Below are 26,495 nucleotides of genomic sequence, written 5' to 3'. Positions count from 1 at the left end.
ATGTAATGCTGAAAGATTTGCAGAATTTTTTCTGATGTGAAAATAACAAGCTTAGTATTTGTGACCTAGATTACTATTTCTTTGTTGCAGTTATGAGCGAATGTACTTATGAGTGGGTGTGTGTTTGTTTGTTTGTTTTGTTTTTAAAGCAGCTCATTGGCAAATGTAGCCACAGGCTGCAAAGGGTTCAGTCAAGAAATCAATGCTCTTTTTCCATCTGACTGCCTTGAAGACTATGTAAATTAAATGTACTTAACCATAAAACCTGTCTACATTGCTAGAGGTACAGTTGGCAGTTACAAACTACCACCAACTCCATTTTGGGAAATGGATCGATTTATATATTTGAAAACAGTCATAGCTAGGGTTCCTTGGAATTTCTCATAGTGACTTTCTAATAAATATGTAACTTGAACTAATAAGTTTTTATTCCTTATGACATAAATCAGAGGGCCAATTATCTTCCCATTTTGCATCTTTGTTAGGCTGGCATTCTAAAGTATGAGAGCAAATACCTTAACATGCATATGACCATATTTATCATAAATTTAAATAGCAAGAAAAATGCTCCGGGTTTCAGCTACTTAGATTTCCAGATGATTGAGGACTTGACTGAAAGGCACATAAGGGCTGCTTTCCAGAACTGTATGGAGTGCATTTCAATAATGATGGTGATGTTATTATTATGTGCATGAGTTTGAAAAGAACTAAATAGGTTGCATTGTTTAAATGGGCTAATTGGATTTAAGGGAAATAGGATGAACTGAGATGTTTACTGCTTATAATAAAATACTTAAACCAGTACATTTTGTTTGCTCAGTCCCAGTTTGTATTCAGGTAGCTCCAGATTGCTAGCCTGCTGCATGTTCCTCCAAATAGTTTCAGACAATTCACATGTCTAAAGGTACCATGCTGCGACTGTACTGATTTGCAAGAATGGATGGAGCATATTTTAAACTATTGCAGGTAGCAGGATATGACTATCCTCCATATTGCCCAGGAACTTGTATGATAGTCTGGAGCAATTGCCACTGTGCGGTGAAATTCAGCATGCATATGAGCGTAACATTGCCCCAAAAGTCTTTCATTGTCCAACACACTTTCAAAAAGGGAAACTTGTTAAACATGAAGAAAAAAGGTAAAATGAAGTAGAATTAAGGGTTTGGGTATGGAGAGATTAACTTAGTCGGTGGACTGCAGCTGAGAAATAAATCTGACACATGCCTATTACTGGTAGCCACAGCTACTGCGGCAGGCGAGGCTGGTTTTGTTCCATTGGCATAATCCCAGAGAGACCCAAAGGGAACCCTTGTCTGAGTAGCTCTACCAGGTTGTGTTTCTTTGTAGTGTGTGGCAAAAGAGACAAAACATGCAAGTGAATTCCATGGCCTTCTAACAAGTATATTCTAACCGTATATATGAGTGTCTTATGAGAAAGGAAGGAGATTATTTGAAAGTGGCATTCTGTTCCCTTACCTTCACTACAGGCTTATGGGAGTGCTGCTCTTGCTTCTACTTCCTGGAAGCTTTCACCCCTCTATTTATTGTGATGTAGGTGTGTCAGAACCAAGAGCTCATTCTGCACTAGGAATACTCATCCTAGCTTGACTTCCTATGGCAAAGCAATCCAAATATGTGCCTGAGGTAGAAATTGCAAAAGTTGCTGAAGAGAGCGCTAAGAAGATTCCAAAATGCCCTTGTGGCATATGTTTAGATATCTTAGAAAGGGGTCAGGATGCTATTTAACATAAGGGATAAAATTCAGAAGTAGTTCTCTCTTAATGCAAAGTAGCGTTCTGAAATCCAGAAGAGCTTAATGGTTACTGTTCTAGTTGTGCAGCACTGATATTCTAAATAAAGCAGGGGAGGCTGGTTCCTTGGGTAACTGGGGTACTTACTGATGATGACCAACCTCTGTCATTTTCAGTCAATCTGCAGTCTTCCAAGCAATTGTGGGTGGCCCTGCATGTCATTGTCTCTGGCACCGCCTGCTCCTCTCCTCCTTGCCTTCCACCCTAGCAGTCCCAATGAACAGCCACCACCACAGCACATAATATAACTTCAGCAGTTAATCCCACTTGTTTATTTTTTGTTTGCAAGCAAGCCCTTAATATCTCGTCCACGTTTCTTATGCAGCTTCCTGCTTGCCTGAGAGATAGAAGGGGACTGCAAATGCTCTTCTCAGTTTTTTTTTAGGAAGTGAAACTCTCTTAGGCTGCAATCCTATGGATGTTTAGTTGGGAGTCAGCTTTGCTGAACTTATTGGCTCTTACCTCTGAGTACGGTAAATCTTTGTAGGAACAGTCAGGGAATCTTAAATTCTGGAAGAGTAATTGTATTAATCTGTGCTAGAAAAAGGAACAAAAGCTTGCAGCACCTTAGTTTTAAGATATTACTAGCCATTTTTTAGTCTAGAAAAATACAATAAGAGTTTTCATTAATTTATAGAATGGGGAATAAATTTATGAATGGAAACTAGATATGTTGGCTGTGTTTTCATTACTGGCATTTTCTCAAGGCAATCAAGATGCACATTTTTGCTCTCCTTTCATTTTAAACTTGTTAAAGTTTTCTGCAAAATGTGAACGTGGGCAGTGAGACATTCCATCCTTTTACATTCCAATTAAATTCCTAGCCATGCTCGGTTTGGGAGATTTGTTTATTGAATTTGAATGTTTGAGCAGCATGTCAGCCTTGCATGTTAAATTTTCTTCTTCTTCACCAGTAAAATAATTTGCAGATATGTCAATAACACTTTTTATCAACTAATTTGGATTAATGTTGGAAAAGCTTTAATTATGTTGGTTATTGCACAGGAATTGCAAGCTTAATTTTGCTGCCATGGTATGTCTGATGCAACAGAAAGATAAAAGTCATAATCCAATACAGAAGGAAAGTACCTCATAACTTGCATTATTAATAATAAGAAATCAGGGGGGGGAAATATGCAGTACAGTCCCACAGATGTCTTTTGACAAGTATACTCATTTGAGTTTAGTGGAATTTACTCCCACGGTAAGTGTCCATAGGTGTTAAACTTGACATGAATTTCAGGTTGACATGAATTTAGCACACATAACATCTGGATGTTAAATTCATGGCTAGTTATTAAATAAATCTGGGCCATTATGCTAAAACCTCAGAGCGGGATAAAGGGTCTTTCCTCAATTCATATAATGTGCAAAGACGGATGTACATGTTGATGGCAAGATACTAGAGTTTGACAAATAGTGGCTTGTCAGTGAATGACCTGTAATTTAACTTTACTCAATTTATTGCCATATTCAAGGAATTCAGAAATGTTTTTGTGTAAAAACAAAAGTCCACAAAGGCCTGTTTTCACCCTAACAATTACTGGTGGTTTCCACTGATTATGTATACAAAAAGATTTGTTGGGAAGGGCTTGATCATGTTTCATTTACAGAAGGAAAGACAAGCCTAAATAGCATAGATTTTGTGAATCTCCAGATGAAGCATCTTCATAATTTGAGAATCATTAGAGAATGTGGGTGTCAAATAAAATACAGTTATGGACCTAACAAGTTCAATCTGGTTTTTGTTCTTTTTTTAAGTGTGCTTAAGTAGTACTGGAGTAAATTGGGACAGATATGGTTGATGTCTATGTTTCATTCAGTGAGTTTAAGCACATGCATTTTTAGCAAAGTTTAAAAATACTTTGCAACATATAATATATAGCTGCATAAACAGTTTAAAGTTTTTATTCCTGGGTTGAATTAGTGTATTCATTATTTAGATGGTAATTTTTACTACCGACCAGATTGGGTCAAAGAGAAGGAAAGAAAATGAGAACTGGGAGGCTAGCTTCAAGCCCTGCCTCTAGCATTGATTTGTTTTGTTGGCTTTCCCTTAATTGTAGGTTGTTGAAATAAGCATTATTACTTTGCCCTGTTTTAGCTATTTGACCACCCTAAATCAGGATTCCATAAATTTTATCTTGGCTAGTCATTATTTGTGCTCGCCATCATAGCCACTGCCCACTTTACTCTATAGGTTGCTTGGCATATGCAATTACTGTAGAGGATGGGGCAGATAATTCATCTCATTTCACATTGTTGTAATGGGGTGTGACTTGTCTTGTCATGCTCCCCAAATCAAGTAACCTAAACCCCAGCCACATACCTGCCTTCCAGGCTAACTACCCCACTCCTTTCTCACTACATGACACTACCTGAATGGAAGCGGGAACAAGCCTGGTGTGGAGGCCTAGATCCACTGCCAACTTTCCTAGTTCTCCTGGCTGCTGAGACTTGATATTGTTGCACATCTTACACTTGTTCCTCTCAATATGCCATCAAGAAAATGATTAGTGGGCATCCTCTGCCGATCCTAATATCCTGTACATACCTGCTGCACACAAAATAAGGTTCTTTGCATGCAACAAAAAACTTGGAAGATGACAGAGCTGGTCTGTTGTGCCCAACACAGAATGCTTCTTTTTTCCAGAGGTCCCTGCCAAGTGCAGATAATGCATGGAAAGGAATCTTTGTACTGGGCAGGGATGCTCACTGATAGAGAAGAACATTTGCTTCTGGGGAACTAGTGAGGGTATGTAGACCCCTGAATTGTTTTTGGAAACACAGATATAGAGTCACAATTCAGCAAAATACTCAAGCATATTCTTTACAAGTTTCAGCAGCTCCACTATAACTTTGCTTTGAGAAGCCATGTATGTGCCAAACGTTTATATGCATCCTCATTACACTAGCACAATAAACCAGAATTGGAATTACTCATCCTTCTCTACTGCCAGTCTGTGATATGTCAAGGAAAATGATCGTATTTCATACAAATGCAACAATTTTGCATATAAAAAATTAAACACTATATTGTAGCATAACCTATGAAGGAAACTGGCTTTGAAATTGATGAATGCTGCTTCGTGGTTTCAGATCTCATGAGGGAGTATTGAAATAAGCTGAATGTGTGAATTTGATTTTTTGCAATTAAAGAAATAGCACATGTACACACACACTCATACACATACAATTAGACATTCCTAGAATACCTGCCTTGGGGGGGGGTGTTTTATTTTCTTGATCATGTGCCGTTTTTCATAGTACTGTGCTAGCAAACTGCTATAATTAGATTAACAGCCTGCTAAACAGCAGTGACAGTATCCAAGTCTCAGAGAGCATGTGCTAGATTCTGCATGCGCCTTTCTCCGATTGGCTGCTGGCGTTTGCTGCTTGCCAATTTGATAGGTTTCCACAGTAATCTTTATGCTGCATTAGAGACATAGATACAGAGGTACAGTGTTCATGCAACGGTGGAGGAAGTCTGCCTCTTCTGTGTAGAATAAAAGAAAAGCCTACAGACGATAGAGGCATTGCTCTTTGTTATAAACCCATCAGCATTTAACAACTGCTGGCTGCAAGCAGAGGTCAGTGAAGGAGTTTCAGTTAATGGTAATTACTTTCAGGTCTTTATCTCCCCCCCCATAAAACACATCCATGCATGAAATGAATACAGTTAATCATGTCATCTGTTTAATTTGATCTTGCTTTCATTAATATTGTGTGTACTCCAGCGAGATGGTCATCACATTATAAAACACATCATTATACTAAGAATTTAGCAGAGAAGTATAATGTGTACTGCATGAAGAAATAGCTCTCATATGAAATCTGGAGCGTGGCATGTACCTTTTTTGTTATTCTAAGAGCAGTGTTGGTGTTTATTTGAAGGGGGTGGCTGAACATTTGAATTAGAGCATATATGATTTTGCCTTTCATGGAGACGGAAATATTTCTAAGCAACGAGCAGGTAACAGGGAATAATGTCAGGATGTATGCTTTAATGTGATTGGTGCAATAACTGCCTGCCGATTTATGCATAGGGAAAGGAATTCGGATTAATATGCCCCATTGTCTGTCTGTCACCTTACGTTGTTTGGGTGAATTCTTTGTTTGATCCTTTGAATTTTTTAAGCAGCCTTTCAAAAACAGCCACTATAGTGCAGTGAATCCATCTCTGCACACTCATTGTTCCCAAAGGCCAAACAGTGAGATCAAGCTTGTGTGTGTGTGTGTTTAGGGACCTTGCCCTGAATGTAGTTAAAGAGGTATATATTGCTGCAGTGATATATCTGACAAGCTTGGGTGGGTTTTTTGGTTTTTGTTTTTTTGGTGGGACGGGGGGGGGGGGCTGTTCAGGAAAAAAACATTTCCGAAATTTGATTCATCTTGTATTGTCCTGTTTTTTCATTTGGGATTTGTGTGGTGACCGATCCAAAGTTATTCAAAACTATGCTGATTGCGAGGGTTTATTAAAAGAGGAGCCAAAGAAAGCTCTATCTCCATGTAGTCTCAGAGTGCGCTGTGACTTACTGTGTTCAAATCCCATTCAAATGCATGGGACCTTGCACATGATGGCGATGGTTTCAGTGGGTTTCTGCAGGAGAGGTTCTTTGAGGATGTTCCCTTGGTTTGTTTTGACTGCTGATAGCCCATAAATGTGCATTAGGTCACCAGTTGTCCAGCTGGCACTTCGCCACCATGCGTCTGGGTAACAGGAGATTTGCCTCAAGTGAGCACAAGCTATGGACTTTCACTACTTTGCTTTCACTTCTTATCTCTCCCACTAATCTCTGGCTCCCTCCCCCCCCCCTCAGTGAAGTTTTGCACTGCATTGCAAAGCAAAACTAGGTGAGTCATAGCTATCGGTCTTTTGCCCATAAAAGCAGGGTTTTTTTGTCATTTGTTGTCAGCTTTGTGCATTTTACATTTGAACACAGAGAGGATGGAAAGCAAACACAAGAAAGTAGTCGTTCATCAAATATTTTACTGAGTTTAACCTTCAGCCTAGATTGTTTTAATATGGTGCATAATGTTGATAGTTTGTTTTGTTCTATTTGTAGAACAAGAGTTAAAGTAGTGGTTATCACTGACATCCCAAATTTGGTTCATCACACTTTTGAATCTGAGCCCAGCTATGAACTGGTTGGTGGCTTTTGGCAACCCTCTCAACCTCAACCTTCCTCTCCCAGCTTTAAAATATTAATAATACTCATCATATTACAGGATTAAATTGATAATATATGCAAAGAACTTTGAACATGAATGTGGGGGTGGAACTGTAGATTTTTATTTTTATTTAATTTACTTGTTTATAGCCTTAAAGAAACTTCAGTACCAGTGTTTTCTGAACTCTGTATTCCCAGAAATTATAGAATAGCCCTTTTGCATAGCAACACTTAAGTCTAGGACAGTGATGAATAGAGAGAGTGGGTGTGCACATACAACCTGTGTGTTACTGTCTGCTAGCCCCTCTCTGTGCTATATTGCCAATTATAATTGTCCTGTGTTTTCTTTTTCAAAAGAGACCTACTGCCTCCTGTAATTATCTATGTGGGTGGAAAATAAAATGTTGCAGTCTTTTTATGGCATGGCACGATGCTGCCAGTGCCTTGCAGATGTTGACAGCAGCTCATGTGACAGTTCTAGACAGTTTTAATTCAAAATGAGAAGTACCTTTCTTTTCTGTGCCAGCAACTACCGGTATATAGGACAAGCTCTAGTTTTCTGAAAACATGGATGTAACTCCTTAATTTGTGGCAGGTTTTATATACATCTCTTAATAACCATTTCATGCATGTGGTATCTTCCATACTGAAAGCTGTTTCTGACACAGTAACCCTGTCAGCCTTTCCCAACCTGGTGCCCTCCAGAAGATATTATTGGACTACACTTCCCATCGGTTTCAGACAGTATGGGAAATGGTCATAAAATGATGGGCGGTGTAATCCAACAATATCTGGAAGACATCAGGTTGGAGAAAACTGATCTAGTCCCTTATCAGTACTGTGCTAGCAAGATGACATGAAAGCTTGTGGTTTCTAACAATGTTAAATAATGGAAGGAAGAAGGTGTTCCTACAATACATCCTCATTTTGTTGTGATAATAGAATTGTAGAGTTTGAAGTTTGCATTCATTGTAGATCCCACGGAATGCTTTCTTCCAATGGATTGTGCCAACAATCTGCCCTCAGATGTTTGGGACCACTCTTAAGAGACTGCATGTTTCTATCTTAACCAGGTTCCTCGGAAACTTCTTGGTGAGATAACCGATGAATAGTTAAATACCAAACAAAAGAACAGTTTCATGATTAATGTAGCAGTATAGTTTTATAAAAGGAAGAACTCTGGATTCTGGCCAACCAACACTACCACAAAAATAAACAACCACATAACATATTAGGAGAATGTCAGATATAGCTGTGTTCATAGATTACGTGGACTCTTGGTCCTAGACTCTCTGCTTTATCACAGTATTTTAAAAGTTCACAAATCATGGTCACTCTGTGCATGAGGATGTTACACACAGTGAATTATGTACTGGGGGCTTTTTCTATATCCAGCAGTTAGATAACATTTCCACCCCCACTCATGTTCCTCAGTCATTTGTATCAATGTACAAATAGAACTTCAATTGCCAGCAATCTATATGGGATGGCCGCCTTTCCTGGAATGAAAAAAAGGAACTATGGTTATTACAAATGGAGGACCTCCAGTTAGGCCCAGTAATAAGAGCCATTAGGCTGACAAGCATCAGAGACAGGGCCTTTTCAGTAGTGGCCCCACATTTTTAGGGGAATCCCTCCCCAAGGGCGTCACTGTTGCTATTCTCCTGGTTTGGTTGTCTTAGGGGATTTTAACATCCACGCTGACACGACCTTACAAGGGGCTGTTCGGGACTTTGTGGAAAGCATAAAGCATGGCCTCCATGGGGCTGTCCCTGAATAAGTCTGGCCCAACTCATAGCCGCGGACATGTTCACCTCTATGGATGTTGGTGATTTGACACTAAGTAAAAGCAAAACTAAAGAAGTGCCATGGTCAGATCACTTCCTGGTGCAACTGGACTTCTCTGCAACCCTTCCCCTCTGCAGGGAGGTGGGACCGATTCGGATGGTCCGCCCCACCACTTAATGGATCCTAATGGTTTCCAGAGAGTGGTAGGGGATGTTTTATCCCATGTTGATGACCTTTCAGCTGATTCCCGGGTGGCCCGCTGGAATGTGGAGTTAACCAGGGCCACTGACTGTTTGGCTCTGAAGTGCCCTCTCTGATTGCATGGAGCCCAGACAGCCCCGTGGTTTTCCTTGGATCTGAGGGCAATGAAACAATTGCTGAGACGGCTAGAGCACCGGTGGCGGATAACTCATTCTGCATCTGACTGGACAAGGGTTAGAGCTCAATGTCGAGCCTACCAAGTGGCGATAGCAACGGCGAAGAAGACCTTCTTCACCTGTATTGCATCTGTGGAAAACAGCAGCAGGAGACTCTTTCAGGTGGCTCACAATTTAGCGGAACAACCTGCTGCATCGGGGCCTAGTACAGGCCACATGATCTCCTGCAATGATTTTGCAAAGTTTTTTGCAGATAAAGTCGCTCAGATTCAGGAAGAGGTGGACTCCACCGTGGGAGCAGGGCTGGAGCGGGAGAGTGCTAGAGTCCTGTCTAGTCAAGTTGCGTGGGATTAATTCCAATCTGTTACCTCCTAGGATGTGGGCAGGCTGCTTGGACGAGTGAAACCAACCCCCTGTCTCCTTGATTCTTGCCCATCCTGGCTTATAAAAGCTAGCCAGGAAGGGCTTGGCGATGGGCTTCACGGGGTGGTGAATGCTTCTCTTTGTGAGGGGGCCTTCCCAGACTCACTGAAAGAGGCGGTTATCAAACCACTTCTTTAAAAACCATCTTTAGATGCGGCCAGTATGGCCAACTATCACCCAATCTTAAATCTTCCATTCTGGGGCAAGGTGATTGAGCAAGTGGTTGCTGAACAACTCCAGGCACGCCTGGAAGAAGAGGACCATTTGGATCCCTTCCAGTCGGGATTCAGGCCTCATCATGAGACTGAAACTGCCTTGGTCACACTGGTTGATGATCTCCAGCGGGCTAGGGACAAAGGTGAGAGCTGTTTCCTAGTTCTGCAGGATCTCTCAGCAGCGTTTGACCATAACATCCTTCTGGATGGTCTAGAGGGACTGGGGGCACTGTTATACACTGGTTCCGCTCCTTCCTCCTGGGCCGTGTTCAGAAAGTAGGGGGGGGATGAGTGTCCAGACCCCTGGGCTCTCACTTGTGGGGTGCCTCAAGGTTCTGTCCTCTCCCCCATGTTTTTCAACATCTACATGCAGCCGCTGGAAGAGATCATCAGGGGGGTTGGGCTGGGTGTCCATCAATATGCGGATGATAGGCAGCTCTACCTCTCTTTCAAATCAGAACCCGTGAAGGTCCTGTGTGAGTGTCTGGAGGCAGTTAGAGGATGGATGGAGGCTAACAGATAGAGGTTTAATCCTGACAAGACAGAAGTACTGTTTTGGGGGGACAGGAGGTGGGTGGGTGTGGAGGACTCCCTGGTCCTGAAGGACCAGGTGTGCAGCCTGGGAGTCAGTTTGGACTCGCAGCTGTCTATGGAGGCGCAGGTCAATTCTGTGTCCAGGGCAGCTGCTTACCAGCTCCATCTGGTACACAGGCTGAGACCCTATCTGCCCATATACTGCCTCGCCAGAGTGGTGCATGCTCTGGTTATCTCTCGCTTGGACTACTGCAATGCGCTCTATGTGGGGCTACCTTTGAGGGTGACCCAAAAACTACAACTAATCCAGAATGCGGCAGCTAGACTGGTGCCTGGGAGCGGCTGCCAAGACCACATAACACCGGTCTTGAAAGACCTACATTGGCTCCCAGTACGTTTCTGAGCAGAATTCTTTTTTTAAAAAAAAAATTTGTAATATTTATTTATACAACAAGAAAAAAGTATTTTTATATTATTATTTTTTTCCTGAGCAGAATTCAAAGTGTTGGTGCTGACCTTTAAAGCCCTAAACGGCCTCAGTCCAGTATATCTGAAGGAGCGTCTCCACCCCCATCGTTCTACCCAGACCCTGAGGTCCAGCGCTGAGGGCCTTCTGGCAGTTCCCTCACTGTGAGAAGCCAAGTTACAGGGAACCAGGCAGAGGGCCTTCTCGGTAGTGGCACCCACCCTGTGGAATGCCATCCAACCAGATGCCAAAGAGATAAAGAACTACCAGACTTTTAGAAGACATCTGAAGGCAGTCCTGTTTAGGGAAGCTTTCAATGTTTGATGCATTACTGTATTTTTATATTTTGTTATAACCCACCCAGAGTGAAACAGATGGGCAGGATATAAATATATTATTATTATTATTATTATTATTATTATTATTATTATTATTATTATTATATTAATTAACTTTGGAATATCTTTTTTTATTTATTTCCAGGCTGTTTAACTAATTTTGGAAATTTTAACTGCTGCTGGCTTTTAATTTTAACATTGTACTTCTTGTAGCTTGGTGTAAAATATATGTTTACATATGTTAAAATGTTTTGGCAAGCCACCTTGGGAGGGCAGTGTGTATGCTTTAAATAAGTAAATACAGCAAGGTGAAACAATATTTTGACCAAGAGTTATAAAGAAGTATTTTTTTTTCTTTTACCTGGTTAAACATCAGTTTTCCCAGCTGATAGAAATGCACTTCAACTTTATAATACACTCTCATAAAAAATTCATAACTCCTACTTTGTCAGAGAAATCTGATTTTCCTTGGATACATAAATATTGCCTTTGACAAGAGAATGTCCTCCTGACAGGCAGCGAAAATGTGCTGTAAAACTTTAATATTTCAAGGCAGGCAATCAAACCAGTTGCAAAGAGGCTACAGTAAAAACTTCTACACATGGCTAGTTTCACTCAGGAAAAAGTTGGATTTTTAAGGGAATGCATGATATGAAAAAATTTGCTCACACTTTGTTTTAGCAGACAAAACATTCACCCATAGCTAAAACTGCTTGATTTTGCTCTGTTTCACCAATTGACAAGCCACCTATTAAGCTATTAATCCAGCAGATATGAGAAAATGCAGCATTCAACTCTTATTTTCCAACTATCTTGGTCTGCCTGTTACAGCTCCGTTAATTTTTGTTGTTGAAATGGTGCTTGTATCATTATCTCTCAATATGAAAATATGATACACTAGCCAACAGTATTATTATCTCATAAAAGTGCAGGGACATGTTATCTTTCAAAGACATTAATTTGCATTTAAAATGGTTCTGATATATTGTCATTCTCACTGAAAGCAAAGTTGTTTACACTGTGTCCGCTTGCCATAAACCCAAGTTCTCTGACACATCAAGGATATGTCCATGGTTGGGGTTCTCTCCCCCGCTTCTTTTGGGGAGTGGGGTGGGCTAGTGACATCTCCAGTGTCTTAACTACCAGCATCCATTTTCAATGTCACCACCTCCTCAGTCCCCTTTCTGTGTGCATGCACACTACTTCAAGCAATGGAAAAGGGGTGAAATGACAGTAAAGAGGAATGGGATAGACTACAGCTGATTCTTTCTTTGGCTCCTTTTGGACCTTCTAGCCTGATCTTCTTTGAAGCAAGTTCAGTGCTGGTGGGATTTTATTTGCTCCACTGGAGAATGGGAAGTCATTCCGGAGCCCCTGCATCATCCACAGCAATAGCGGATTTAGTAGAACATGACACTCTTTCATGCTGTTTTCCCCTGCCAGCGCCAGCCTTCTGCTTCAAATCTGTTTCCTTTTCCTTAGCATCTCTGATTGGGACTTTGCCAGTTGGTGATACTGAACTTGGGTGCATAGTACATAGCTACAGAGGCAACAAATTGCTTGTAAGCTCTTCTTTGAAATCCTGAAGCTTTTGTTTCTGGTTCTTTTCCCTCCCTTTTTATTACAGCAGGAAAATGTCGTATAGTGGCATGGTAATGTGAAAGGTTTAGAAGATGTGTAAAAAGAAAAGGAGTGAAAGTGGTCTGTTTTCCAAGTGCTATAGTTTTGATTAGTGATGTGAAGTGAATATTCTCCACATCTATATTTTTCTGAAGAAAACTTTCCATTTCTAAACATTGGTTTACCAACATTAATTAGGAACAGAATGAGGACATGGGTAACTTAGCAAGGCATATACCCTACATTCTTTTCTTCTGGGCTTTCAATGAATAAGTTTGTTTTGAAGGTATGTGCTGTAAAGAGAGATTTCTGTTGGGAAGAGATGACTGGAGTAGCATTTTTCATTGATTGTGGGAGTAGTTTTTCTATAGCCAGATTCTAAAAAGGAAGACCTTTAAAGACCTTTATCTTTCAAAAACAATGCAAGCTATTCAGATTTTTTTCTTTTCTTTTCTTTTTAATCAAATAGGTGCCCTGTAAAACACATTTTCAGATGTCTTGGCAGAAATGAAACCTTTTCTATCAGGTGGTTTAATTATTCTATATTATCTTAGAGTAATAAACTTCTAGTGCTGTCTGCACACTGGCAAAGTTTGTGATGTGAGATAACTACATGAAAAAAATAGGGCGAACATGTTTTTAGCATCTGATGTTATTTGTACCGGTAATTTTCATGTGTATTTTACATAAACCACCTAGAATTTTTGATGCTTAAGCAATATATTAATCCAGTTAAATCAACAATTTATCAAATCAAATAATCAAATAAAAATTAACATAAATGTGCTGTTATTATCCATGACGCATTGTGCCAAGTCATTTATAGGGTGAAAATTCACTGGTCTGCTGATGGCACACTGCCCCATTTCTCCTTTTCATAACAGTGTGCTATTGTGATGCCTTCCCTGAATGATCTGCCTGAGTTCAAGCATAGACTAGATGATAATGAAAAAGCTTAAATTGAACTGAGACAAGAGAAGATGAGATGGTAACAGTTTGGTTCAGTTAAAGACGGCATTCTGTGTGCCTCTTTCTCCTGATTTCAACAGTAATGTTTCATTCAAAAACAATTTTTTTCAAAATGCCTCTTTCACTCAAAATAATGTTTGCTACCTGCAAATAGCAGTAATTTCAAACCAAGTGAAAATCACAAATGAACTTCTGCTGCCTATGGCAGTTGCTCTTGCAGAACTGTTACCCACCTGATTTTATCGTAGTGATACAGAAATTATCTATAAGTTGCTAGGTTTGCTTCCTTTGCAAATGTGTGAAATAATTGTTCTTTGTTAACAAATATGTTACCATGGAAACCCTCCAGGCTTCTTTACAAATATTATTGCTATGCATGTATACAAATAAGATATTATAGATCCAGTGTCTTAAATAACTGTTAAATGTTTGACTACAGAAATATGTACACATCAAAGTTCACCATAAAAACTTTATGGCTAAAAAGTGTGCTTGAGTAGATGCAGGATGGTTCTTTTAGGATTTTTTTTGGGGGGGGGTGAATTTTGGGAGATCCTCCATGCTCTTGAATTTTTGCTGGAGACAACGCCAGCAAAGTCCTACTTGCACCTGCTGCAAAATATATCTTCTAAGGGCAAGTACACTCCCTCCCTGAGTTCCCTGAAAAAAAGCAAGTATTTTGGGAGGAAAGGGTGAGTAGCAACACAAGCAATGGTTTTGCCTAATAAGGCAAGCTGAGATTTGTTGTTGACAACTTGATTACACTAGGACAGAGTTGCTTGAATTGAGCACTAAAGTTTAACATGATTAGTAGACCTTGGGCAGGGAGCTCAGTTTGCTGGACTTGCAAATAAGCATACTGATGATGGTACAAGAAGTAAGGCAGTGGAGCCTGGCAGCAGGGCTGTAGCTAGCGGGTGATGAGGTGGGCCCCTGCCAGTGGCGCAGGAAAGGGGGGGGCTAAAAATATGTCCATAAATATGTCTATATATAAAAATACAGTGGTACCTAGGGTTAAGAACTTAATTCATTCTGGGGGTCTGTTCTTAACCTGAAACTGTTCTTAACCTGAGGTACCACTTTAGCTAATGGGGCCTCCCGCTGCCGCCGCACCGCGATTTCTGTTATCATCCTGAAGCAAAGTTCTTAACCCGAGGTACTATTTCTGGGTTAGCGGAGTCTGTAACCTGAAGCGTATGTAACCTGAAATGTCTGTAACCCGAGGTACCACTGTATTGATTATTGCCTCATAATAGAAGGTTTTAAATAGAGGGTGAATTGAATCGGGGGGTGTTGGAGGAGAGGTGGAAAAAAGAACTAATTTGTCAGTGGCTAGGGGATGCGATCTGAACAATTCTGCCAGGGGCACAAGATCACCTGGTTACGGCTCTGCCTGGCAGCCAGTATATACTGCAACTAACAGGTAACTCACATAAAGCCAATATTGTGTATTGTCAAGGCAGCCATCCAAGTTTTTAAGCCATCCAAGTTCTTGCAAGGGCTTCCCAGAGCCTGCTAAGCAAGGTGGAGAGTTTAAAAGTTTTTTCCAAGGCGGAAAGAGCTTTTAACCTCTCCTCCTCGTGCACGTTTAATTTGTGCGATTTGAGCTGGTTGGCCGACAAGCATGTGAAGCTGAAACCATGCAAGTTAAATGTGTGTAAGTTGTGAGTTACCTGTACTTTGCCCTATACGACTAAACCTCTTCTTAGTATATTTCTTTCACATAGCCTACAAGTTTTTGAGCTGGTGTGCGGGATGAATACAGCAGGGCTTACCAACTTTTGATGACAGTAGGGAATTTAAAGGCCAGCTAATGAGTAATCAAGTGTATTAAGAGACATTGAGCAGGCTTATCAGATCAGCATCAGGTTCATATTCTGTAATGCTGATTTCTCCAACTATTGTCTACTGCCTAACTTATAGTTGTTTTCTTCATGCTGTAGGTCAAATCCTACACACGTTGCTTAAGTCTTGGACAAATCCACTTTTTAAAAAAAATCAAATCTGATAATTCAAGGTTGTTTTCTCAGGGATTCTGTCATCATGCTTCTATTTGCAACATCATGTAGCTCCCTGGTATGAAACCATCCACTTTTTTCTTTTTCTTTTTTCTTCTTTTTTTGGTTCTCTATATTCCAGTTTCAAAAAACATATTTTAGGAATGGACTACTCTTCAGCCTGCTGCAATATCCATAGCATATACAATAGACTTATTGTTAGAGTAGGCTGATGCGGATATGACTTTGCTACCAATGGTGATAATGGCAAAATCACGATGTGTCCTTATTTTCAAAGAAACTCTTCTCCATTAAACTAATGTTTCAAAATCTGCCATGATGACTGTATATCCCTACATCACAAGAGATGTACCTTTTGAAATATCCCAACAGTTTTTCACATTGAGATGTCAGAAAACTCCAATCTGTTGTGGGTTTTGAAAAAATCGATACACTTGAATCACAACAGCTGATGTATTTTAAGGCCACAGTCAGACAGCAATTTTGTCCTTTTGTCCTGACATTTATGTAGCTGATAATTTTCACATTTTATGTAACCTTTCACATATGAAAGCCACTTCTGGATATTGACCATAATCAGGTTGGAAGCTTAGGCATATCTGCGATAGCTCAGCCAGGAGAACATGAGACTCTTAGTCTCAGGGTTGTGGGTTTAAGCCCCACATTGGGCAAGATTCCTGCATTGCAGGAGGTTGTACTAGATGACCCTTGGGGTCCCTTCCAACTCTACAATTCTAGGCTTCTAGGCTTCCTTGATAATTGCATCAAGAAATGAACTCCTTTGCAGCCCCATTAGAAAACCTGAATTTTTCTTGTGGTTTTCATGGATAACACCATCTCTGCTCACATGACAAACTGTGGGGCAGTTCTTTCCCACCATTTTCATGGGTGAATAATGAGGAAACAGAAGCACACATGAACATAAAGGGTGATGACATGTCCAGTGACATCCAGTGTTGTGCTACACAGTGTCCACTAGCATGAATCAAATTGAGCATGACATGGCAGTATATCAATCAAAAAGCCACAATTCCATAATGCAACAACTAATGCAGTGTAAAATGAATATGAGAAATCAAGACAGAAGCACTAGCATAATGACCAGAAAAACTAGAGCAGTAATCTCCATGTCTGAATGCACCTGGAATGTGCATCTGGAAACTTTTACCAGATCAGTCGTGTTCCTGTTCTCCACGCCTAATTGGTCATATTGTTCAGCATTCTTATAATTTTCCTTATATTGAAAAATAGTAATAGGTTCCATGATCTTTATTGTCCTTTAAGTACCAGGTAAGAATCAACAGATCTAGAATTTTGGGAGGTGGGGAAGGGGTTTCCAACTACCAAGATTCATCAGGTTCTTGAAATGCTGACAAGTATTTGTCTAAAGCAAATCACCACTGAAGAATCTGCTAGAGGTGTTGCTACACTGTTCATTTTACCTACATAAGCTGATTCTATTTTATTAGATTTTCTGAGGAGGGAATTGTTGCTATTTCTATCTTAGTTTTTCATTTCTTGAAACAAGTGAAGTGTAAATGAAAGAGTTGTTTTAACCTCTTTTCTTCTCCAGATGCTATATTTACTTAAAATCTAATAACTAAAGTGTTTGCAGGTCATAAGTTTATTTAACACTGAAGGTAGTATGCACAGTCAATATGTGCAATATGCTGTGTTCAAAATTTTCAATTATATCATGGATCCATTATATAAGCAACAGGAATTCAACTTGGTTAGAAGTTTATGCATCTTGGCATTGGTGTACAAATTAATTTATTTTTCATATTATATACTAACTGAACTTGTTCTGCAATATACTAACTTGATGTTAATCCATATGATCATACTGTTTGTTATTTGTGTACAATTTTGGTTTAAGTATCCATGATTTGAATTAGGTAGCCAGACTGTTTGCATGTTGAAGGTATATAAAACAGCCTACACCTCCCATTGTATACACTAAATTACTTTTGTAAAGCACAAAAGGGAGCCTTCTATCTTCTGTTATCTTGTTCAGCTGGCTATATCTCAAGCTGGCTGACCAGCTATCACTTGCCCATTCATGGGCTTTTGAAACTTTTAACTATTTATCTACATTTTCCAAAAAGTTTATCCATATTTTCGCTTTCAACTTTTTGCCACCTACATTTTTTAAGCATAGCACTGTTCAGTACAAGACTGCTTGGAAGCATCAACCCACACAAAAATAATTACGTTTGGTGGCAGGAAAGTTTAAGCAGAGTGAGTCATAGATAATATTTTGGTGAATATGGTTGTAGACTCTGCTGTGTAGCCTTATTTTTTATTTCTATTTCCTATAAATCTGCTGAGACACAGGTCACCTTTCTGTAGATGTTATTTCTTATGCAGCCAACCCCCTGCTGACACACACATGCTCACATATATTTTTTACCTTCTCACATTAAAACAAATATTGTGATTCTGAAGGCTTATTAGAAACAATGCTATCCCAAACAGAGATAAATTAGCCAAAAGAAAATTATGTATGATCAGCAAGAGCTTTGGAGGCTGTGAGTGAAGGAATGGTTTGGTGGTGGTGCTATGGTATGGCATAGGAGGTATTCTACTGATGCACCCCAAATTTAACTATTTCTTTGTGTCTTGTGTTCTGTGACTCTATAATAAGTGAGGCTCAGCCAGAATAGGGCAAGTTTTGGAAGGAGTCTGTTACTGGCTTGAAAATGTTTGCCTGTGCAAAGACACAAAAAAAAATGGCGCTTGCATTGAATGGTCACATGATATCACTTTGTAGATTACTCGGGCTAAAATGTTTAATGCCATCATCACACTTACTACATGATGCCCGAGTGATTAGGATAATGTTCTTATTGTTGTAAAAGGATGCAGTTTCTTATCAGGCACTTAGCAGCCTTTGAAGAGCAGAGAAAGGTATTAGCAGACAGGTGGGGGGGCAGTTTTGTCCATTGAAAATGCTACCTTTTGTGCAAAAAAAATGCATGTGAATATTTGTATAACCAATGGCTGACATATGAATTGCTTGATGTGCCTATTCAGTTAACTCTGTAGACCCCCTGTAGTGTCCCCAAGATAGAACCCTGGCCATCTTAAGCATGATGTCTATGGCATACAAAAGGAATAAGCAACACTTGAGATTTATAGCAGCTGATATTCTGACTTGGTTCTGTGCTCTTCTTCCCTCTGCACTTCATAAAAGTTTTATTCTAAAAGAATTTGAAGAGCTCTTTAGACTGGAGTTTCAAGCCTCATTGTCCCAAACAGCAGATAAGGTGGTATACCTGTGTCTGGGTATCACTCCAAACTGCCATGGTTTGCATGAATGAATTCTGTATAGGAATACATAATCAAATGTCATTTTTCTAGCCAAGTTTCTCCCATGCCCCCAACTTACTAATTTTCCGAGTGGAGGAATATTCTTTTCCTTCCCTCATACAAGTTCACACCTCAAAACTAAATCAAGGCACAGATTTATTACCTCAAACTGCTTTTTTTGGGGGGGGGGTGGTAACTTGGCTTGGCTCTTCTGACCTTTTTTGGGAATTCATATCTCTTCTTCCAGGAGAACTAAAAATGTAGTCTAGCACGACAGTTTGCTGGTTTATTGAAGCAATTATTTCTACATAATAATGCATATGCAACGGTGTTGCTTTCAAATCTGTGTTACTTTATCTTTTAGGTGTAAATTCCAAGAGATACATTGTATTGTTAGGTAGTCGTTTGCAGGTAGATGTGCTGGCCCATAAGAAAAATGGCAAAATCTGCATTAGGGGATTACCTTCATTAGGCCAACCACATTTTATGCTGAATATAGGATGCAGCTACAGCAGGCGTCAGCTGCATCCAACATACAGTCCAGAGAGTGCATATCAACCCCACTCCCTTCATGATACACATGTGTACTGTTGTGTGCTAGTGCTGCACTTGTGATGACAAATGAAAGTTAGATGGCACCTCATAATATCAGTTTAAACTTTTTCAGAGTTTTCATATTTAGCCTGTGGAATGCTAATGATGCTGTTCTTCAAGAGTAATCACAGAATATAACTGGCCTCTTGTCTGATAACTATTCAGTCACTTGAAAAATGTGTTGATTTATTTCTACTCTCTTAGAGTATTTCTTTTCTTTTTTTGGTAGGACTGAAATTACTGCAACACTGACTTGTAATAAAAGGTTATCTGTGCCAAGAACAAATACCACTTACACTTCTGCAACACAAAAATAATGTGCTGCAGAAGAAGAAATAGAAATGGTTTAATTTAAGCACAAGCTTAGCAAGTTCCTTATTTACTGAACTAACATTTTGTTGGAAACAATATTTCCCCCCCCCCCAACATTGTTTTTAATTTTAATGTGCTATATAAACAGCAGCTTGTTTGGGAAGAGGCTGCATGATAGAATTTGAAGTACTTCAACTGGGTTTAATTTCCACTGCATTGAAGCTAGTGACTAAGCTTCCATTGAAATTGAACAAAAGAGATAAATAGAGTCAAGAATGTGCAAGGATGAACATTGGGGGGTGATATTTATTTTTATTTGTTCTCGTCTTGTTTATTTATTTTCTTTGATTTATCTCTCTCCTGATCCAGATGTTAATGGAGAAGTATAGCTTCAGGTCACCAGCATACTGATGCCACTATGTTCCAAAACTCCCAATAACTTCATATATTATTATTATTAGTAGTAGTATTAGTATTAGTATTAGTATTAGTATTAGTATTAGTATTTATTTATTGAATATCTACAGCACCTTCACCCAAAGATCACAAGGATTACAATATAAAAACACAAAGATGCATAACAAACTAAAACAATAACCACACATACACATTGTTTAAAAGGCCATAGATTGTTTAATTAGCCAAAGCCATAGCATATAGATGTTAAAGAGCATTGGAAAGAAATGGGAACCCCATAGCACAGGTGCCAAGTAGTCTTAAGAGCACTCCCCCAATGCTACTCTTTGGACTTGATGATGTAGGTAGGAATAGAACCCCTATTGTACAGTGCCTCTTATATCCACCATACACAGCCAGTTTAGAAGGATACCATTGTCAATAGTATCAAAAGCTGCTGAGATATCAAGTAGTAGCAACAGGATTGAACTTCCCAACCCTCTCCCATTACAGATGACTGTCCCCCAAAGATCCTATGCAGAAGAAATACATAGAAGATTCACTTTCAAGTGTGCCCTATACTAACATATAGCAGAATGTTAAAGGTGGTATTGTGCCTATTTCTCAGTTTTAAGCAAAAACTCTTAAGGTACAATAAGTCTTGTCCCCTCCACGGATTGTGTCATAGACTGGCTGGATGCCAAGGAGTGATGGGAGGCGCCAGCTGAATAACCCCCAAGGGAATAAGACTCAGGGCCTGAGATTTGCTTTTGGGATGATGATGATGATGATGAGTGGTCAGAGGGAGAAGACTGGGAGGAGGAGGTGTTGGAAGCTGAAGAGGTAACAGGGTTTGGTGAGCAGGAAGAGAGCAGTCCAGAAGCAGAGGCCAAAGAGGAGGGGGATCAAGAAGCAGGGATATGAGTCAATCTGGTGATGAAGCCAGGGTGTCTTCCCCTCCTGCTGTGACCAGTTCCCCTCCCATTCTGGTCTCCTAGAGGAGGTATGAAGATGGAGGAGCAAAGACAGGCACGGTGATGGAGTCTCCGATTGCTTGGGAAGGGCCCAAGGGAAGACTTAGGACAACTGTAGAGAGTTGGGGTCCTTCAGTCCCCACAACTGCCTCATAGGAGCAGGATCTACCAGGATGAGTTGCTGTGCTCAGTAGGCCTGGCCTCCTGAGCCGACATTTCCCCCTAGAATAAAAAGTTAACTGCAGTGATGCTATGTGATTGATTGCTGACCTACTCCTGAAATCCGCTCCTGAAAGATTGTTTTCTGCTGCAAGTTTCTTGAAGATGAAATATATGACGTGGTTGCAGAAGCACTTTGTCTAACCCTAACTATTGGAGGGGATCACTGTTTCCTTTAAGAGGTTTTACAGATGAGCTGTACAGGCCGGTGCCTTTACTTCATTTTCCTCCTCCAAACTTACTACTTTAGAGCATAGGTAGGAATTCAGTGGTCCTCCAGATGTTGCTGGACTGCAACTCCCATCATCCTTGACCATTGACCATGCTGGCTAGGGCTGGTTGTAATTGGTGCCCAACAACATCTGGAGAATCACAGATTTCCTCTCCATATATCTTCCTTGTTCCTTCCTAAATACCTTCTGACATTTAACAGCTATTTGTTATTTTTTAATTATACCATTGCCCCTTTTAAAATAACTTTGAATTATTTGTGGTTCATGCATATATTTTCCACTTGCATCTAATAAGTTTTAATGTTCAAACATTTTTTCATTAACTTTCTTTACTGCTGCTTGTGCCATAAAGCGTTTCATCTGTCTTTTGAAGAAAATCGGGTTTGATTGCAAATATATCACCATTGCACACAGCTTGCTCTCTGTGTATATCTTTTAGCTTGTGTTGGGACTATTGGAATATTCAGTCTTTCCACCCATAAGCCATAAAATTATCCATATGTGTACATCTACACTTGGAGAGGTTTAATGATATCATATTAAATATTCCCAGGCTTTCTTGTCATGTTTTCAGTCCTGTATTATTGGAGGGAGAAGATGGAATGAGAGAGAGGTTTGGTCTGAAAACCATTGTCCATTTTAGTGCATGTTCAGCATATATTCTACAAGTAAGGTTTGCATAGTTTAAAGTTTGCTCAGAATGTCAAGATTTTTTAAAATGATATATATTGAATTTTGTTATTTCTTTAAAAGCAAACAAATCCTCCCTCCTTCTACTATTACCGGTACATACTTCCTTATTTAAAAAATGTATTGGCTACTTCCACTTACTTTGATCTTTCTTTCTTTCTTTCTTTCTTTCTTTCTTTCTTTCTTTCTTCCTTTCGTTAAATAAATTTTTATTGTTTTCCACAATTTAATTCCACATTAACACCACTAAAAAAAGAACATTTTTACACACACACCCAATCCCCATGTGTAGCAATATCTTTTCAAAACCTTTTCTTTGAGATTCCAAGAATCTCTGGACTTCCTTCCATCCCCTCTTCTGGTTCTTTATATAAACAAAATTCTCTTATATTTCCATATCCATTTACCCAATTTTCTAATAATTACACATAGTTAATCAAAACTTCGTAACACTTCAAATCATTTACCATTATTTAACACATACGCCATTTAAGCGTCTAGAATATCATTTAACACAACTTTATGCATTCCACATCTGTACTTAACTATTATTTTTTCTTCTAATTTTATCCCCATCTCTATTAATTGCAAGCATTTAATCAGAGCCTGCTCACTTACTTTGATTTTGTTGTGTCTCTGTAATAAATCAAACCAACAAGCACATCTATGATGATCTGGGTTTCAAATTCATTTTTGTTTGTAAGCCAAGTGGACACAGAGAGGGTGGGTGTCAAGATAATTGGTATTCCCACAATTGTTGGACAGATTTTATAACAAGAATAGTGTCTGTCTTAAGAACAGGAATGTTGTCACATCAGCCAGGCAACTGGAAAGAAAGCAATTGAATGGAAGTAAGGAATTGTATTAATGGATTGGATTTGTGAGGAGCAATGACAAGTTTTGCACTCTCTTCTGTCTAAACTGTTCGGTGGGTCACTGAAATGGTGACATCTCACTAGTCAAAATGGCATGAATTAGGGTAGTCATATATATGTTTCTCTGGTATAGTGAATTATTTGTATTGGGGCTCTGAAATGATTCACAGATCTGTTTTACTATAGTGCTACATTGTTGAACTAGGTCTCAGAGAACATTCAGCTCTGATTCACTGGGTGACCTTGGGCCAGTCACCATCACTCAGCCTAACCTACCTCACAAGGTTGTATGGAAGACAAAATGGGGAGGACAAAACAATGCACTGTATATCACATTGAGCTCCTTGGAGAAAAGTTGAGATATAATTGCAGTGCTTTGGGAGGACCCAGGGTGTGTGTGTAAAAAATGAAGTGCCAGTGCTCATATCTTGATAAAACTGCCTTGGGTGCCAACACAGAGTAGCTGCCATAAGCAACAAAACAAGATGGTGGTACTCTATAAACTGTACAGGTCTAGTTAAATAAATGTGTTGGCCTTGGAGTACTTTCTCTGCAACATTGGTAGATATCTCTGGCAGATAGGTTGCCTCTGTGTGTGATGTCCAAGATAATTCAGGGAAAGGATCTCTGCCCCCAGCCTCAGGGATCCAGGGCTGTTCTACTGCTGTAGAAGTGCCTGGATCCAGTTCATTGCAAAAAATGAAGTAGCAAGGGTTACACCAGCAATTATCAAACAAGCTGTATAGATAAGACAGTTGAATTCAATTGTGAGTTAGCACTGTGTATTCTAATTGGCTCTATTACATTTTGATTGATTGGTCTATGCTTCTGTATCCTATACATCTCTAGTACTAAAACTGAGCTTATAAACTATGATTGCATTTGACAGAGGTTATGCAGTTTGCTACTTGCTCAGTGTTTTCAATCACAAGGAATGAGATAAAAGTTTGAAAGAGCAATTCAGCTGAGGATTGGGCATTTAGTATCACTAGCTGTGCTGTGCCAAATTTACTCAGATCAGGAGAACAAGCTATTGTGATTGTTATTCTCCATATAAAAGCATGATGGAGCATCTAAATATACCCAGCATACTCTTCCCAGAATACAATTACTGATATATATTTATTGCATAGGCCTTGTAAATATTTTTGTGCAAATTTGTCTTGGAATATCTAAGGCAAAAAATAAAAATGAGGGGATGTTTCAAAGTATTATCTTAAGTGTTTCCAGCATTTGATGCTGTAATCCACTTCACCTTAAAACATAATTATTGTAACTTAGATATCAGTTTACTAATTTAATTGTTTTCCTGATGATTCTTTCTCCATCAGTCTACATCTAAATATAAAGTTTAATAACTTGTACTTGAGGTCATTTTACTTTATTTATTGGAAATTCACCGAAGAAACAGAAACATTAGTGAAATCCAGGTTTGGACTTTGAGTTTCCTTAAGGATAATTGTGATAAAATTTGTTGAACAGTGCATAGCATTTTGTTTTCTTTTTAAAAAGCAAATATCAATGTTTATCAATTATGCTTGGCTTTAGCTCCCCATTGCAACCCATTGTTTCAGGTAGCATGCACCCCTCCTCTTGTCACCACCTCTCTCTCCCCCACCTGTCCAGGCACAAACACCTACCCATCGCCTGACATCAGTGAAGTGCATGCAGCTGTGAAAAAACTTAATGTGCTGATGATTATGTGAGGCTTAATACGTTGTGAGCTAGAATTGCTGGAGAGGGTGGAACTCTTTGTTCACCTTCAGCAGAAAGGATTTGCATTTCATCTGCATTTGACTAAGAGCTACACATTAGTTTACACTTAATCACTGTTGTAATATATTCAGAATCACTCCCTGTAAATTGTAAACACTACCGTGCATGAAAGCAGTTTTCTTGGAATGTGCCTGGATCTGAGTCATGCCAAACACTGAATTTGTGTCCATAGAGAGGAAACAAATTGCCCCATGGAAAGCAGTTTATTGAAACCAATTAAAAAACAAACAAACCCAAAGATGACTGCTTGAGCTACTACAGATGGATTTTTGATAAATTCAGAGTTTTGCAAGTAAATTTGATACTCCCTTGCTGCTGTTCTGCCAGATTTGCTCTCAAAGACTGACTGAATGCTAAAATATATAAGTGCTTAGAAGTTACTACTTTGCTTTGCAAAAATATATTATTCTTCAGGAGTTGTGCTACAGGACTTCAAATATTGTTATTTGAGACACTTGATTTTCTCTTCTCATGGACACCTTGAAAAACTATTTTGCCTTGCAGAGTTAATCAAGGGAATTCCCACAACTCAAAGTGTCCCTATTTGAAATGCAGTACAGATCCCTCGGCTTGTAAAGCGAGATGAGCACTGCAACCCCAGAGTCGCCTGCAAATGGACTTATCTGTCAGGGATCCTTTATCTTTACCTTTACCTTTACCTTTACATATCCATGCACCAGATATATCCTGCTGTGGGTTTCTTTTTTTAAATCAAAGCAGAAGAGAAAATGTCTCTCCAGACTTGTGTTCATTGCAAATATGTAAAAAGTAGTCCATGCATTTTGCAGTTGCATACATGCAGTTTTGCAGGATGCAATTGTATTTGGAGGTTTGAGTCTTTAGATAGGTGCAAGGCAGGGCTTTCTGTTGTGCATTCACCTTATTTGTAGCCTGCTGTGATTACTGAGTTCTTTTTGCACAGTTAGACAAATAAAGGTTGTTGGTGAGCATTTTTTGTTTGTTTGTTTGTTTGTTTGTTTACAAGTGTTGTGAATAAAGTTTGTAGAGAAAATGGTAGGTGAAATGAGTGGAATTACTGAGAATTGCTGTTTCCTTAGGGAATAGCTATGTTCATGAGACAGATTGAGGGAAGGTTGTGTGACTGTGTGGGAGTCTCGCCCCACCCACTACTCCTGGAATGTGCTCCCTGACATATTATCTTCTTCTTTGGCGATCACTCGTAGCCGAGTAAGATTGTCTTCCATAAACACAGGGGGATTTTGGAAGACGCCTGTGTGTGAATTTGTTTTACGTGTGTAGATCAGTGCACGCTGACCAACACAGTCTTCACAGTAAGGCTCTGTTCCGATGGCATGAGTAGTCACAACGACCAGTAGATTCTTATCTGCTGCAGCCTTCATCTGCCTTCACAGCTGTTGTAACA

General features: G+C 39.5%; 1 protein-coding gene across 4 annotated transcripts in view; it reads left to right on the top strand.

Annotated features, from left to right (window-relative positions):
* FAM110B (family with sequence similarity 110 member B) overlaps nucleotides 1-26,495 on the top strand; it is a 68,626-nt gene that overhangs the window by 31,334 nt on the left and 10,797 nt on the right. The window contains exon 1 of one of the 4 annotated variants that reach the window (XM_081919538.1): nucleotides 5,271-5,401. The exons of 2 other annotated variants lie outside the window; for them this stretch is intronic. The gene's annotated coding sequence lies outside the window, so the exon portion shown is untranslated. Of the gene's footprint in view, nucleotides 1-5,270; nucleotides 5,427-26,495 lie in introns of those variants that run through there. One more of the 4 variants, XM_081919537.1, reaches the window with a different exon arrangement.

Source organism: Podarcis melisellensis (genome assembly GCF_964234715.1).
Source record: "Podarcis melisellensis genome assembly, chromosome: 7".
Lineage (NCBI taxonomy): Eukaryota > Metazoa > Chordata > Lepidosauria > Squamata > Lacertidae > Podarcis > Podarcis melisellensis.
This window is presented reverse-complemented; position numbering and strand designations above follow the sequence as displayed.